General features: G+C 36.1%; 1 protein-coding gene and 1 pseudogene across 1 annotated transcript in view; one reads left to right on the top strand and one right to left on the bottom strand.

The window, feature by feature from the left end:
* Positions 1-15,740, top strand: part of JCHAIN (joining chain of multimeric IgA and IgM) — a 34,960-nt gene that overhangs the window by 7,025 nt on the left and 12,195 nt on the right. The window lies entirely within an intron of this gene.
* Positions 10,604-10,759, bottom strand: LOC112405595 (60S ribosomal protein L39 pseudogene; annotated as a pseudogene).

Below are 15,740 nucleotides of genomic sequence, written 5' to 3'. Positions count from 1 at the left end.
AAACTGTTTGATGGTAGCCATTCTGACTAGTGTGAGGTGACACCTAATTGTGGTTTTGATTTGCATTTCTCTAATAATTAGCGATGTTGAGAATCCTTTCATATGCCTGTTGGCCATCTGTATGAATTCTTTGGAAAAATGTGTATGTAGGTCCTGTTTTGGGATTTTAAAACATTTTCTCCATTGTGTTGAGGCTATTTATGTACTTGTTCTATATTTTCTGCCAGATATATCACCATTCATCTCTGTAACCTTTATAATATCTGATACAGTTACATAGTAAGTACCGATAAATAGCTAATCAAATAATGAGAGTTAAATTGAGTTCTCTTAAATTTCAATAAGGTATTAGAAGTTAGTAAAAATAACTTAAAATTTTAATGAGTCTGAAAATGTGACTGATCTATATCTATTTTTGATATTAAGAGATAACTTAGACTTTATGCTAGGAGCAAAGGGGAACCATCTGGGGGTTTTAAACAGGACAAGATTAGAGGATTGACGGGAAGAGGTAAGATTATAGAGAGGAAGTTAGTGTGAGACTGTTACAGTCATCTAGGTGAAGAATTTTAGTGTCTAAACTAGGGCCCTGGAAACAAAAATATAAGAAGTACACAGATTAACAGCTATTTAAGAGATGGTATTACAGGACTCAGTGTCTGATTAAGGATGAGGAGGTGAGGAGTTAAAGTGACTCACAGGTTTTCTTGGACAACTGAGTGGATGATGGTACCCTCCACTAAGAAAACTCAGGAGGAAAGAGGTTAGCAGGGGTGAGGAAACAGAAAAATAAGTTTTGGACATTGTGCCTTTGAGGTGTCTGTGAAGGGGTTTAAGTGTCTAATCTCTTCTAGACAGTAGGATATATGGTTCTGAAGCTTGGGGGTAGAATATGAACTAGAGCAAGAGATTTGGGTGTCTTCCACATTTAGCTGGAACATGAGACTATATTTGCTATTTAACTAAAAAACAAAATATGGTTTGGAGTTGTTTTTACGTAAGTAGCTAGCGTGCATAAATTAGTCGAACAGAAGGGATATACTACCTGCCTGCCACTACAGTTATAAGACTATCATCAAGTGTGAAATTTAAAAGGTTTGGATTAATAAATGAGCTACATGCAATAAAGAATGTAATTTTAAACCTATTCAAGTTTAAGACCTCTAAACTTACCCTGTAAAACTAAGCCATGAAAAATTACTAAAAACAACAATAACAAAAAATACATCTGAATAAAGCTTTCATGTGTGCTCATCTTACATTTTTATCATGTTCAAAAGTTTTAGTCCCTGTCTGGGCTTTCTCCACTTGCTGTTGTCAATAACATTGAATATTTGGGGAGATACTAATTACATATCAGGCACTCTACTAGGTGTCTTAAGTATATTATCATATTTAATTCTCACAATATATCTATGATGAGGGTACCATTATTATCCTCTTTTCACAGATGAGGCTCAGAGATGTGAAGTAATTTGCCTGAGGTTATATAACTGGTTGTTAAACCCAAGTCTGTCTCAATCTGAAGTTATTTTTTTAAACTATTTTATTATACTGTCTCTTAGTCTACATTTTATCACAATGAAAAACTTATGCCCAGAGACATATGCATTTCTGTTTCAATACGTACTGAAAAAACTTGAACCCTCAGATTTATAGACTAAGATTACTCAGAGATATGGTATCAATTTCAGCCAATATAATGGCAGAAAAATAGAAGAATCAGGAGGCATCAGCCATATTGCATCTCTCCAGTTTTATTTTAGGGCCTGGGAAAGCACGAATTGAGTAGATTTGTTCAGAGTACAGGCAAATATAGTCATAAAGTATAATTAGAGGATATCATTCAGAGATTGATCTATTGTTCCTTCATTGATTATTTTTGGGCAGATTTATTCTGTGTTTTTTTTTTCTTCTATGATTTTGGTAAAATTGTTTATTCACTATAAATTACTTTGTTTACTTCAACTTATTTTTGTTTACACTGATTGCCGTATCAGAGCATTACTTCACGTTGTGATTACTAACTGTACAATTAATGTTCTATTATGCAATATTTAAAGTAACAGTGAACACATTACTTGTTTCCTTTCATATAAGTATAAATCACTGATAATATTGTGATGTTATATTTGAAAATTGTTTCATGTTGCTAAAGAGCTGAATTGAATGAAGATATTTAATAATCAAGTATAATATAGTTATCTATACAAAATCATTACTCTACAACCATATCATACAATAATGCTAAGTTTACATCCATGTAAACTATTTTAATTTTGCACAGCACCCAGCACTGTAGTAGGTGCTTAAGGGTAAGTGTGTTGAAACATATGAAATATATGGTCTCTGGACTCATACTGCCGTACTGAACTTTCATTTCCTTCAATAGTCATGTTTTCTCTCAACTCCAAATTGTCAATGTTTTATTTATTCCTAGACCATAGTCCTCCCATTTTTGCCCTACTTCTACTCATCTTTCAATCTCAGCGTAGATATTGCTTCCTCTGGGAACCTTTCCTTGACCCTGCCTACCTCTCTCCCAACATCTGTGCTCCTATCGCACTTTGTACTTGTCATCATGTAAACCCATGTGATCAAGGGTCTTACCTATTTTGTTCACTTGTATCCCTGCCACATAGAGTTGATGCCAATAGATACTTGAGAGAAAGAAAAAATGAATGAATGATCATTTGAATTAAGGGCCAGGTAAGCAGCATTGGTCTTGCAGACCACATATACACATTTGCTATAATGGCAACTTTATTTCAGTATCATAAATTTATTTTTAAATTTTTAAAATAAAAATATGTGGTTGCCTCCAATTATTTGAGGAAATTATGAGCCAAAAAGATAGCTATATTAATTTCCTATTGCTGCTGTAATAAACATTGGTGCTATAAAAAAATTAGCCGGGAATAATCAATTATTGCACGTATTTTGGGCCAAAGCAACTTATTTGAAACTGTGAGAGAAATACAAAAGAATTATATAATAGTCTTGAAAGAATGCATCAGATATTTAAAAAAAATTTCTTTGGATATTCCTCACTATGGATTTATGCTTTCTCCTTGTTATTGGGGAAAACAGACTTAGTATGGCACTTAAATATGATGTAAAAACTGAGTAAAAGAGTTAGGAACAAGAAAAATTTTATTTTCTTAACCATTTTCCTAACTGAGTCTTTATAATTCCGTTTTGGTACTTCCTTATATCTTTTTAATGGGGTGCCAATTGCTACTGCTCTTTATGAACCCCTCTCTGCATCTAGAAAGTGTTTGTTTATTTTTACTTTTTTTTAACATCTTTATTGGAGTATAATTGCTTTACAATGTGTGTTAGTTTCTGCTGTATAACAAAGTGAATCAGCTATGCCTCTCCCGTTGCGGAGCACAGGCTCCGGACGCGCAGGCTCAGCGGCCATGGCTCACGGGCCCAGCCGCTGCGCGGCATGTGGGATCTTCCTGGACCGGGGCACGAACCCGCGTTCCCTGCATCGGCAGGCGGACTCTCAACCACTGCGCCACCAGGGAAGCCCTCCCCTCCCTCTTGTGTCTCCCTCCCACCCTCCCTATCCCACCCTTCTAGGTGGTCACAAAGCACCGAGCTGATCTCCCTGTGCTATGCAGCTGCTTCCCGCTAGCTATCTGTTTTACATTTGATAGTGTATATATGTCCATGCCACTCTCTCACTTCTTCCCCGCTTACCCTTCCCCCTCTCCCATTCCCAAGTCCATTCTCTACGTCTGCGTCTTTATTCCTGTCCTGCCCCTAGGTTCATCAGAACTGTTTTATTTTTAGATTCCATATGTATGTGTCAGCATATGGTATTTGTTTTTCTCTTTCTGACTTACTTCACTCTGTATGACAGACTCTAGGTCCATCCACCTCATTACAAATAACTCAATTTCGTTTCTTTCTTTCTATGGCTAAGTAATATTCCATTGTATATATATGTGCCACATCTTCTTTATCCATTTATCTGTCAGTGGACACTTAGGTTGCTTGCATACCCTGGCTATTGTAAATAGTGCTGCAATGAACATTGTGGTACATGACTCTTTTTAAAAAAAATTTTTTTTGAATTTTATTTAATTTATTTTTTTGTACAGCATGTTCTTATTAGTTATCCATTTTATACATATTAATGTATATATGTCAATCCCTCCCTCTCCAGCATTTGTTGTTTGTAGATTTTCTGATGATGCCCATTCTAACTGGTGTGAGGTGATACCTCATTGTAGTTTTGATTTCCATTTCTCTAATAATTAGTGATGTTGAGCAGCTTTCCATGTGCTTCTTGGCCACCTGTATGTCTTCTTTGGTAAATGACTCTTTTTGAATTGTGGTTTTCTCAGGGTATATGCCAGGAGTGGGATTGCTGGGTCATATGGTAGTTCTATTTTTTAGTTTTTAAAGGAACCTTCATACTGTTCTCTATAGTGGCTGTATCAATTTACATTCCCACCAGCAGTACAAGAGGGTTCCCTTTTCTCCCCACCCTCTCCAGCATTTATTGTTTGTAGATTTTTTGATGGTGGCCATTCTGACCGGTGTAAGGTGATACCTCATTGTAGTTTTGATTTTCATTTCTCTAATGATTAGTGATGTTGAGCATCCTTTTATGTGTTTGTTGGCAATCTGTATATCTTCTTTGGAGAAATGTCTATTTAGGTCTTCTGCCCATTTTTGGATTGGATTGTTTGTTTTTTTGATATTGAGCTGCATGAGCTGCTTGTATATTTTGGAGATTAATCCTTTGTCAGTTGCTTTGTTTGCAAATATTTTCTCCCATTCTCAGGGTTGTCTTTTCATCTTGTTTATGGTTTCCTTTGCTGTGCAAAAGCTTTGAAGTTTCATTAGGTCCCATTTGTTTATTTTTGTTTTTATTAGAAAGTGTTAATTTATTTTTAAAATATTTATTTTTTTATTTGGTTGCACTGGGTCTTAGTTGCAGCTTGCTGGCTCCTTACTTACGGCATGTGGGCTCCTTAGTTGTGGCCTGCGAACTCTTAGTTGCAGCATGCATGTGGGATCTAGTTCCCTGACCAGGGATTGAACCCGGACGCCCTGCATTGGGAACACAGAGTCTTAACCACTGCACCACCAGGGAAGTCCCTAGAAAGTGTTAATTTAGTATGAGATAAATTGTACACATATGAAGAAGAGTGATAAAAATGGAAAGTAATATGCCAACTTGTGTAAAATGATATAAAGAGATATAAGATGAATTTATTAGCAATGAAGAAACAGAGTAATGGAGTGAACAGAATGGGATGACATGAAGCAGGGAAGACTTACTAAAATACGTTTAAAAAATTTTAGGATTTTTGACAAAAATTGGCAGGAAGTAAAACGAAATTTATGGTGAGGAAATAACAGAGTAAAAATGATTCTGAAACAGGAGTTAGCAAATCATATATAGGAAAAGGAAAGCAGACATATTTGACTAGAGCAGAGGCCTCCCTTGAAAATAAATTAGAATTGCCTTAAAGCAGCAAGGGACCAGACCACTGGAGTTAATGGATTGGAAGGAGTATTTTGTTGTGTGAGGGGTTTCCTGGAAACCTTGTTTATTATTGTGTCTCAAAAATTATCATGAAACCTAAACCGTTGTTTTTCAAATGAATTTTTGGAGATAGGCTGTTTGTAAATTAGGACCAGCCTAGAAGGTAGTGTGGTGAGAGGGAAGAGCTCTGTATAATGGTCAAATGACTAATATGTAGTATCCCAAATAGCAATTCTATGAAAAGCCACTGCAGGTGCAAGTTTATTTAAAAACAGACTACAACACAGGTGCAATTCTCCTTATAAACATTTAACCACAAAACACTACCCTGAAAGTCTATGTGGAAAGCCATTGGGAAAGAAAGATAATTCAGTTTTTTGTTTGTTTTAATTTTTAAAAGAGTTGAGGATGAAATTTCTTTCTCATAGTTTGAATTCTTTTTAAATTTAGTTTTTGCCTCCTGATATCTACATATAAATTTTACATATGCCGTGATTGGAGGCAGATCAATACTTGAAGAAATTCTGTATGCAAGAACCAAAATGTTTAGGGTTAAAAAATGTCAGTTAGAAGAAATTTCTCCATACAGATGTGAAAAAAATACTATTGATGACTTTTGGTTTTGTGGGAAGTGAAAGAGACTAGAAGTTATGAGGCTTAATGCTCTACTGTTAGCTTTAGAATGACCAAGATTGATTGAAAAATTCAAAATAGATTCTAAACTTGTACAATTTAAATGGAAAAAAAGTTACTCTTATCAATATAAAGAAGTGCATGGCGTCATTACTATGGTTTTCCCCTTCATCATTTTGCTGTAGCTCCAGGGTTCTTTTTGTTTGTTTGTTTTTTGCTATTGTCCTGGGCAGGCCAAGCTCTTTCCTATCTTAGGCCTTATACTTGCTGTTTCCTTTCTTCTTGGGATAGTGTTTGTCTGAGTCTGTGGAAGGCAGAATAATGTCCCCTCAAAAATGTTCATGCCCTAGTCCCTAGCACCTGGAATCTGTTACCCATTACATAGTAAAAGAGACTTTCAAATGTGATTAAAGGTATTGGCCTTACAATGGGGAGATTATCCTCAATTATCTGGCTGGGCCCAGTGGAATCACATGAGTCCCTAAAAGCAGAGAACTTTCCCTAGCTGGAAGCAGGAGAGATATGGCAAAAGCCCAGGTTAGAGACATTTGAAGCTTGAGAAGGACTTGACCCACTGTTGCTAACTTTGAAGATCAAGGGGGCCACTAGTCAGGGAGTGTTGTCAGCATCTAGAAGCTGAGAACAAACTTCAGCTGAGAGCAGGCAAGGGAATGGGGACCTCACCTTTAAAAGTGCAAGGGACTGAATTCAACCAACAACTTGAATGAACTTGTCAGTAGATTCTCTACCAGAGCCTCAAGATAAGACTCAGGCTGGCTGACACCTAGGTTTCCGCATTGTGAAATCAGAGCAGAGGAATTAGTTTACCCAGACTTCTGACTTAAAGAACTGTGAGGTAATTCATTTGTGTTGTTCTAAGCCACTCAATTTATGATAATTTGTTATAGCAGCATAGAAAGCTAGTTCAGGCTTCTCACTTGCTCCTATTTCAGCTTAGATGTTACCTCTTCAGAGAGCCCTTTCCAGAGTATGTCTTCTAAAGTAGGCTACATCAACCCTACCCCAGATGCTCTCTGTCACACTACAGTTGTCCTCTGGTATCCGTGGGGGATTGGTTCCAGGACCCCCTGGGGATACCAAAATCTGTGGATGCTCAAGTCCCTTATATGAAATGGGATTTATATAAAATGGGTCTGTGGATTGCGGATGTGGAACCTGTGGATGTGGAGGGCAGACTGTACTTTGTTTATCTGATTCATTGCATTTATTGCAAACTGTGATTGTTTTATTTTTCTCATCTGTCTTCTCCACTAGAGTATAATCTCTGGGAAGGCAGGGACAGGTTAGTCATGGTCAGCTGTATCTTAGCACCAAGGATACAACATATTAAATACATATTAGGTTGGCAACATACATTTTTTGAAAAGTAATTTTTGATATATAGGCATACCCTGTTTTGTTACACTTTGCTTGTGTTTTCTACAAATTAAAGGTTTGTGGTAACCCTGCATTTGAGCAAGTCTATTGGTGCCAACAGTGTTTGCTCATTTTATGTCTTTGTGTCACATTTTGATAATTCTTTGACTATTTCAAACTCTCCACCAGCAAAATTACAACTTGCTGAAGGCTCAAATGATGTTTAGTTTTTTTTTTTTAGCATAAAGTACTTTTAAAAAAAATTTTTTTCTGGCTGCACCACATGGCATGTGGGATCTTAGTTCCCTGACCAGGGATTGAACCCATGCTCATCTTAACCACTGGACCACCAGGAAGTCCCTAAAGTACTTTTAAATTAAGGTTAGTACTTTTTTTTTTTTAAGACATAATGTTATTGCACACTAAATAGACTAAAGTATAGTATAAACATAACTTTTATATGCACTGGGAAACCAAAACATTCATATGACTCACTTTATTGGAATATTCACTTTATTGCAGTGGTCTGGGACCAAACCTGCAATATCTCTGACGTATGCCTATAATAGTAAATGAAATAACCCCAAATGGGGTAGTAGAGACTTTGTGACAAACCATAGTATATTGACATTATGGAATATTACATAACTACTTCAAAGGTTAACATGTGTTCTATATCAATTTTTGGAAATTGGTATATAAAATATACAAGTGACAAAGAGGAACACAAAATAGTTTGCATAAATGTATAATCATTAAAATGCATTTATATAGACTTTTAAAGATTAGAAATTAATTTTGGAAATAAAGTTTAGTATTCTTAATTCTGCCCTTAATTCTAAGCATTTGCTTAACCTGTAATGATATGCAAAATGTGAGGCCATCATTTAATTCTTAATCTACAAAATAGATCCAGGGTTAAGATTCTGAAAGGGAAGGGATAGGCATGCACTGTTTGGAGTGCTAATTGGTCTTTCTTTGATACTGACTCAATTATCTTTAATTTATTATGAATATATAAGTTGTAAAGGATAATACAACAAACACCCATATACTACTACTTGATTCAAGAAATAAAACATTACAAATCAATTGTAATTGCTTGTTTACTTCTTACCATTATTAAGCATATCTTTAAAATTTTTTTGATAATGATTCTCAATAAGTTATATTTGCTTTTGTGGAATTGGAAGGAGAGTGCTCCACAGGTGTTTTGGGAAGTCCAGACCAACCCAGCCAGGAAGGATCTCCTCTTCCAGGGGAGAAATAGATTACCAGTAGATCAAGGGCTTTAGCTTGCATTTGTCATAGAAAAACTCCCTCTTTAATCTTTGTGAGTAACTTTACGTACAATGGATTTGTGGAACTTTGAATGACTATAGGATGTTTTGGGGCTTCTAGGATGTTTAAAATTAATTGGTAACAATTATATATTTATTATACTATTTATAAATACACAACGAATTTTCCACTTTTTTTTTGGCTGCGTCTGGTTGCAGCACGCGGGATCTTTGTTGAGGCACACGGGTTCTCTCGTTGAGGAGTGGGAGCTCAGTAGCTGTGAGGTGTGGGCTTAGTTGTCCCACGGCGCGTGGGATCTTAGTTCCCCGACCAGGGATGGAACCTGCATCCCCTGCGTTGGAAGGTGGATGCTTTACCACTGGACCACCAGGGAAGTCCCCAGAATTTTCCACTTTATCTTGCTTCTCTTGGAGATCATTTTTGCAGTTAATGATTCTTGGATCTTTCCTCCAGTGCTAATATGATCTTCCCTCAGTTTATTTTCCTATGTTAATTCAAAAATTACTTTTGTATTGTCTAGTGTCTCAAAGGTATAGAAAATAGATATATAGTATATAGAGAGAAGGTGTAAAGGCTTTGTTTCTGATGACTCTGTAACATATTTTAGAAGTTGTTTTTTTGGAGCTGATTTGGGCAATACTATTTACTACCAAAACCAGTTTTTCATATAAAGTTCAAGGGCAAATTGGAGCAGTGAATTGTTAATACTAAATGTAGAATTTAATCCATTCGAAGGAAAATCAAGAGTGTTGAGCTACTTCTTGGATTTAAAGCCAAGAAGGCTATTAAAAGATATCATCCTTTTAAGTGTTTAACTGGAAAACTGCCAGGATATCAAGGATCCTTTTATATTATGGAAGACTTTCAAGGAGAGAAATCACATGGTATTAAAGATAGAGGCTAAGGAGAGATTGATTACTTATGGTAAGTATTCATGTTCTCCTTATGGATGAAATGGAGAATTACAGTCTGTGTGATAGTATGGTATTAACTTGATAGTATGGGTTAACTTGAAATGAACTACTATACCCAAAATGTGCTTATTAATGAATTGTTGTTAGCTTGGAGGTGGGACTTTAGATGTATGCCATAGAAGTCTATCTTCAGCACTATGCCACTGTACATTTTTTTTTTTTTTTTAATTTTTTTTGCGGTACGCGGGCCTCTCACTGTTGTGGCCTCTCCCGTTGTGGAGCACAGGCTCCGGACGCGCAGGCTCAGCGGCCATGGCTCACGGGCCCAGCCGCTCCGCGGCATGTGGGATCTTCCCGGACCGGGGCACGAACACGTGCCCCCTGCATTAGCAGGCGGACTCTCAACCACTGCACCACCAGGGAAGCCCCACTGTACATTTTTATTACCGACTTAAATGAGGATTCTGATGGCATGTATATTAAGTTTGTAGATGCTGTGGAGCTAAGAGAAATAACTAATGTGCCAGGTTTCAAAATCTGGACTCAAAAAGAATCTAATAGGTTGTAATGTTGGTCTGAGTTTAGTAAGAGAAAACTTAGGGACCAATGCTAAATCTCACACCCAAATCCCAACTGTTCAAGTATGAGGAAGTTATTACTTTATAGAAACACTTATTATTTTTTTTCCAACAAAAGTTTCACATATTTATTACTGAGCTACACAGTGAGCAGTGGTGAGGAAAGATCAAGAAAAGAGGAGAGAGCATCAAACACAGGCAGCTGTTCCAGACACTAATGATGTTCTGATGCGGTAACATACAGTTGACCTTGATAGCATAAGTGTGGGCCACTTCATATGTGAGGCTCCTTATAGACCCAGCTTGGTTCTTCTCCAATGTCTTCTCTTAGAGTTGTACCTGATTTTATTACCAGTTTTTATTTGAATCCACTGGGGAATGGGACGATTCTGCTTTTGTTTTTTGGCCAGGAATCGTTTGATCCTGAAAGTCTTGTGAGAAGACATGGCGAGGAGCAAATCCAACCGCACATAGGATGGCGGACAAGAGAAAAGACTAGAAACACTTATTTTTTGAAAGAAGATTTTAGTTGACTGACGTGTAATAGAAGCCAATAGAGTAACACAGTTGTCAAAAAAGAGATACTATAATCTTAAGTATCATTTATTGAAAAATGTTATATTCCTGCTGTGTTTTGTACTTCGTCAAATAACACTTGGACAGTTGTATACATATCTGGACATTACACTTTAAAAAGTGACATTGACACTATGGAGCCTGTCCAAAAAAGAGATGAATAGTATTAGAGGACTTAAAATTAGACACAGTTTTCAATGCCTTGTAAAGATGTTCTCCATTCATCCTTTATTCAATAATATATTTTAGGCAGTCCTGTGCTTCGTTCTTGGAAACAGAAGTGAGCAACAAGACAATGCAATTCTCAAGGAGCTTTTATTCTAATGAGGAGGAGACAGATACTAAGTAAACAAAATAAGATATTTGAACAATGATAAATACTATGAGGAAAATAAAATAGAGTAATATGACAGTGACTGGTAGTTAAGATGATTAGCAATCAGAGAAATTGTCTCTGAGGCAATGACATTTGACTTGAGACTTCAATGATGATGAGGGGCCAACCATGCAAGGATATGGAAAGTGTTTCATGCAGAGGGACTATAAAGTACAAAGGCCCTGCACAGAAGTAGCTGCTGGAAAATGATGAATGAAAGGGAGAGTTGTGGGAAATCAAGCAAGATAATGAGTTTGAATTTATTCTAAGTGTAATAAGAAGCCAGTAGAGGGTTTTAAGTCAGATATGATCTCATTTACCTTTTGAAAAGATCACTGCTGAGCGGACAATGAGTTATGGGGGTAAGACTGGATGTAGAGAAGAGTTTAGAGCAGAAAATAGTTTAATGAGTAATAAACATGAGACCATTTATTCCTCCCAATCATTGCTTTCAATTACCGTAATTAAATTTTTCTTTGCCTTACCTTGACAAGGTTTTAAAAAGATTCAATAATTTTGGTAATTTTCCATTATTAAATGTTTGGTTTATTTGCTGTGAAACTGTTGTAAAAAGTAGTCTATTAAAAAAAACCTCTAGTTCAGTCTAAAAACTTTTATCTCATACTTTATGGAAACACTTATTTTTAAAAGAGAAGTTTAGTTGACTGTATAACTGATAGAAGCCAAATAGAAGCCAACAGTAACATAGCTGCTAAAAAAGAGATACTATAATCTTAAGTAGTATTTATTGAAAAATGTTGTAGTGTTGCTTTTTGTTAATTTCAAGCCTCTGGCATCTAATTCAAACAAGATGGAATGATAGAGACCAGATTTGCCCTCCTGCCTGGAACAACTGACAAAATCTATGAAATAATGATTTTTAAGACATTGTAAATTAGGCAGCAAAGGACAGTGATCTCTGAGAAACAGAAAACAGATGAGGAGATCTCTGCAATTGCCCCAGCTTGCTTTCTTGAAAGAATTTCTAGGCCATGGCTTCACTGGTGAAATCTGCCAAACATTTAAAGAAAAAAATAATACTAATTCTACACTCTTCCAGAAAATTGGGGAGGAGGAAATACTTTTAAACTTAGTCTATTGGGCCTGCATTATCCTGATAAAACCAGGCAAAGACATTACAAGAAAAGAACATTTCAAACCAATATCCATTATGAACATATATGGAGAAATTCTAAGCAAAATTTTAGTAAGTTGAATCTATCAATTTATAAGAAGGATATTACATCATGATTAAGTGGGGTTTATCCCAGGAATGCAAGGTTAGTTTAACGTTTAAAATCAATGTAATTTACCATATTAACAAACTAAAAAAGGAAAATCATATGGTCATCCAGTAGACAGAGAAAAAGCATTTGAAAAAATACAATATCCATTACTGATTAAAAAAAAGAAACTCTCAGCAAACTGGGAACAGAAGGGAACTTACTCAACTTGATAAAGGACATTCAAGGAAAACCTAACATCATGCTTAAAAAATGAATTCTGAAGATGTGAATGTTTTTAACAGCTTTATTGAGACGTAATTGGTATACAATGAACTGTACACATTTAACCATACAATATGATAAATTTTGACTTATATGTGCACTCCTGAATTCATAACTACATCAAGATAGTGAACATATCCATCCTCCCTAAGAGTTTCCTCATGCACCCTTGTAATCCTACTCTCCCTCCCTTTTCTCCCTGTCCCTACCTTCCCAGGCAATCACTGATCTGCTTTCTATCACTATAGATTTGTTTGCATTTTCTAGAATTATTTATATTAAAACATTATGTATTTTATATGTAACACTTAATATAAAATTTAATATAGTCATACATTAAAATATATTTTTAAACAATCTTTAAAAATATATGATTATATATTTTATAATATATTTAAATATTTTAAATATACAAAATATATGGGATCATACAGTATGCACTCTTTTTGATAATTTTTCTGGCTACTTTCGCACAGAACAATTATTTTGAGATTCATCCACGTTGTTGTGTATCGCAACAGTTCATTCACTTTTATTGCTGAGTAATGGATATGCCACAATTTGTTTATCCAGTTTTTTTTTTTTTTGCGGTAGGCGGGCCTCTCACTGTTGTGGCCTCTCGCGTTGCAGAGCACAGGCTGTGGATGTGCAGGCTCAGCGGCCATGGCTCATGGGCCCAGCCGCTCCGCGCCATGTGGGGTCCTCCCAGACTGGGGCATGAACCCGTGTTCCCTGCATCGACAGGCGGACTCTCAACCACTGCGCCACCAGGGAAGCCCTATCCAGTTTTTTTAATAGACATTTAGGTTGCTTCCAGTTTTGGGCTATTACAAATAAAGCTAACACTTTTCCCAAGTGTCCTTTGCCTCCCCCTCCAAGTCAGAAAAACTTTGGATATATTCTTTTTCTTCCTTTTGGCTTTATTGAGAAATAATTGGCATATAATGGTGTGTAAGTTTAATACATATATCACATTTTCTTTATTTGTCTGTGTGTGGACACTTAGGTTATTTCCACGTCTTGGCTATTGTGAATAATGCTGCAATGAACATGGGTGTGTAGATATCTCTTTGAGATAGTGATTCAGTTTCCTTCGGATATATACCCAGAAGTGGGCTTACTGGGTTGTAGAGTAGTTCTATTTTTAATTATTTGAAAATCTTCATATTTTCCATAGCCACTGTATCAATTTACATTCCCACGTACAGTACAACAGGTTTCCCTTTTCTCCACATCCTCACCAGTATTTGTTGTCTTTTGTCTTTTTGATAAGTCATTTCAACAAGTATGATGTTATATCTCATTGTGGTTTTGATTTGCATTTCCCAGATGATTAGTGATGTTGAGCACCTTTTCATGTACTTATTGGTGATTTATATAACTTCTTTGGAGAAATGTCTATTCAAATCCTCTGCCCATTTTAAAATCAGATTTTTTTTTTGCTATTTAGTTGTATGAGTTCCTTATTTATTTTATATATTAATCTTTTATCAGATATGTGGTTTACGAATATTTCCTCCCATTTCATAAGTTGCACTTTCATTTTGCTGTTTCTTTTGCTGTGCAGAACCTTTTTAGTTTGATGTAGTCCCAGTTGTTGATTTTTTTTCTTTTTTTGCTAGTGCTTTTGGTGTCATAGCCAAAAATTATTGTCAAGACCAATTACAAGGAGTTTTTTCCCATCTGTTTTCTTCTAAGAGTTTTATGGTTTTAGGTCTTATGTTTAGGTCCTTAATCCATTTCAAATTAATTTTTGTGAGTGGTGTAAGGTAGAGGTCCAGTTTCATTATTTTGCATGTGAATATCCAGAAGAGACTGTCCTTTCTCCACTGATTATTATTGTCTCTCTTGTCAAATATTAGTTGACCATATATGTGTGGATTTATTTTGGGGTTCTCAATTCTGTTCCATTTGTCTGTGTGTCTGTTTTCATGCCAGTATCCTACTGTTCTGATTACTAATACAGATTTGTTGGATATTTTCATTCATACCTTATAAGGGTCATATAGCAGGAGCCCATATCAGTTTCTATGTTTCTACATGCCTGCAACCCAAGGGGATATGTGAAGCTCTCCCAGGAATGTTTTCCTTAAACTTCATTGCAACTGATAGCCCCAAGTTGAGTTTGCATCTGCAACTCAACAAGGCATGACCAACATAATGTTGGTGATAATTGTTATGATGATGATAATAATCACTGGTACCTATTTAGCACTTAGCATATGCCAAGATCTGTTTTAACTTCTTTCTATGTAGTAATACATGTTAAACCTCACAACAGTCCTATGAAATATGTATTGTTATTATCCCCATTTTATAGAGAGGGGAATTGAAACATAGAGGTTAAATGATTTGACCAAGGTTTGCCTAGTGTCTCACAAATAGTAAGTGGTGGATTGGGTGGTAAACGCAAGCAGTCAGACTCAGAATCCTTTGTATTCGATTGGCCAAAAAGTTCGTTCGGGCATTTCCATAACATCTTACAAAAACCTGAACGAACTTTTTGGCCAGCCCAATATTAACTATTATATATATTGTTTCTCAGTTTCCCCTTCTTGCAGGGTTCTTGATCTCTTTATTTTCTTGATTCTCTCCCTCACTTAACTTTGGGGAGAAAAGAACACCTTGTCCTGCCCCCCTCTCAAAAGTAAAAGGGGGAAAGTCTCTTACCACAAACAGTGCTATTTCCAAAAGGCCAACAGCTTCTGTGACAGCATTCCCCTTTTCCCTCCAAAGTTCTCTAAAGACTAGAGGATTGAACCTGGAAGTGGTGGGGTAGTGATGGTAGTAAGTTGAGTTCTGTTGCTTCTTGTTAAGTCTTGGAGGAAGTATCCAACTCTCTTTAGAATTTAGGGTACTTAGCCATTCTTGTTTGTCATCTGTGAGTCCGAGTTGCCAATGCTGGGGCAAAGGAAAAAATCACTTTTTATTACTGAGGCTATTATAGTAGTCTAGGAAAGAAGACAG

The sequence above is a fragment of the Neophocaena asiaeorientalis genome, unplaced genomic scaffold (genome assembly GCF_003031525.2).
Source record: "Neophocaena asiaeorientalis asiaeorientalis breed wild unplaced genomic scaffold, Neophocaena_asiaeorientalis_V1.1 scaffold148, whole genome shotgun sequence".
In the NCBI taxonomy this organism is placed as follows: domain Eukaryota; kingdom Metazoa; phylum Chordata; class Mammalia; order Artiodactyla; family Phocoenidae; genus Neophocaena; species Neophocaena asiaeorientalis.
This window is presented reverse-complemented; position numbering and strand designations above follow the sequence as displayed.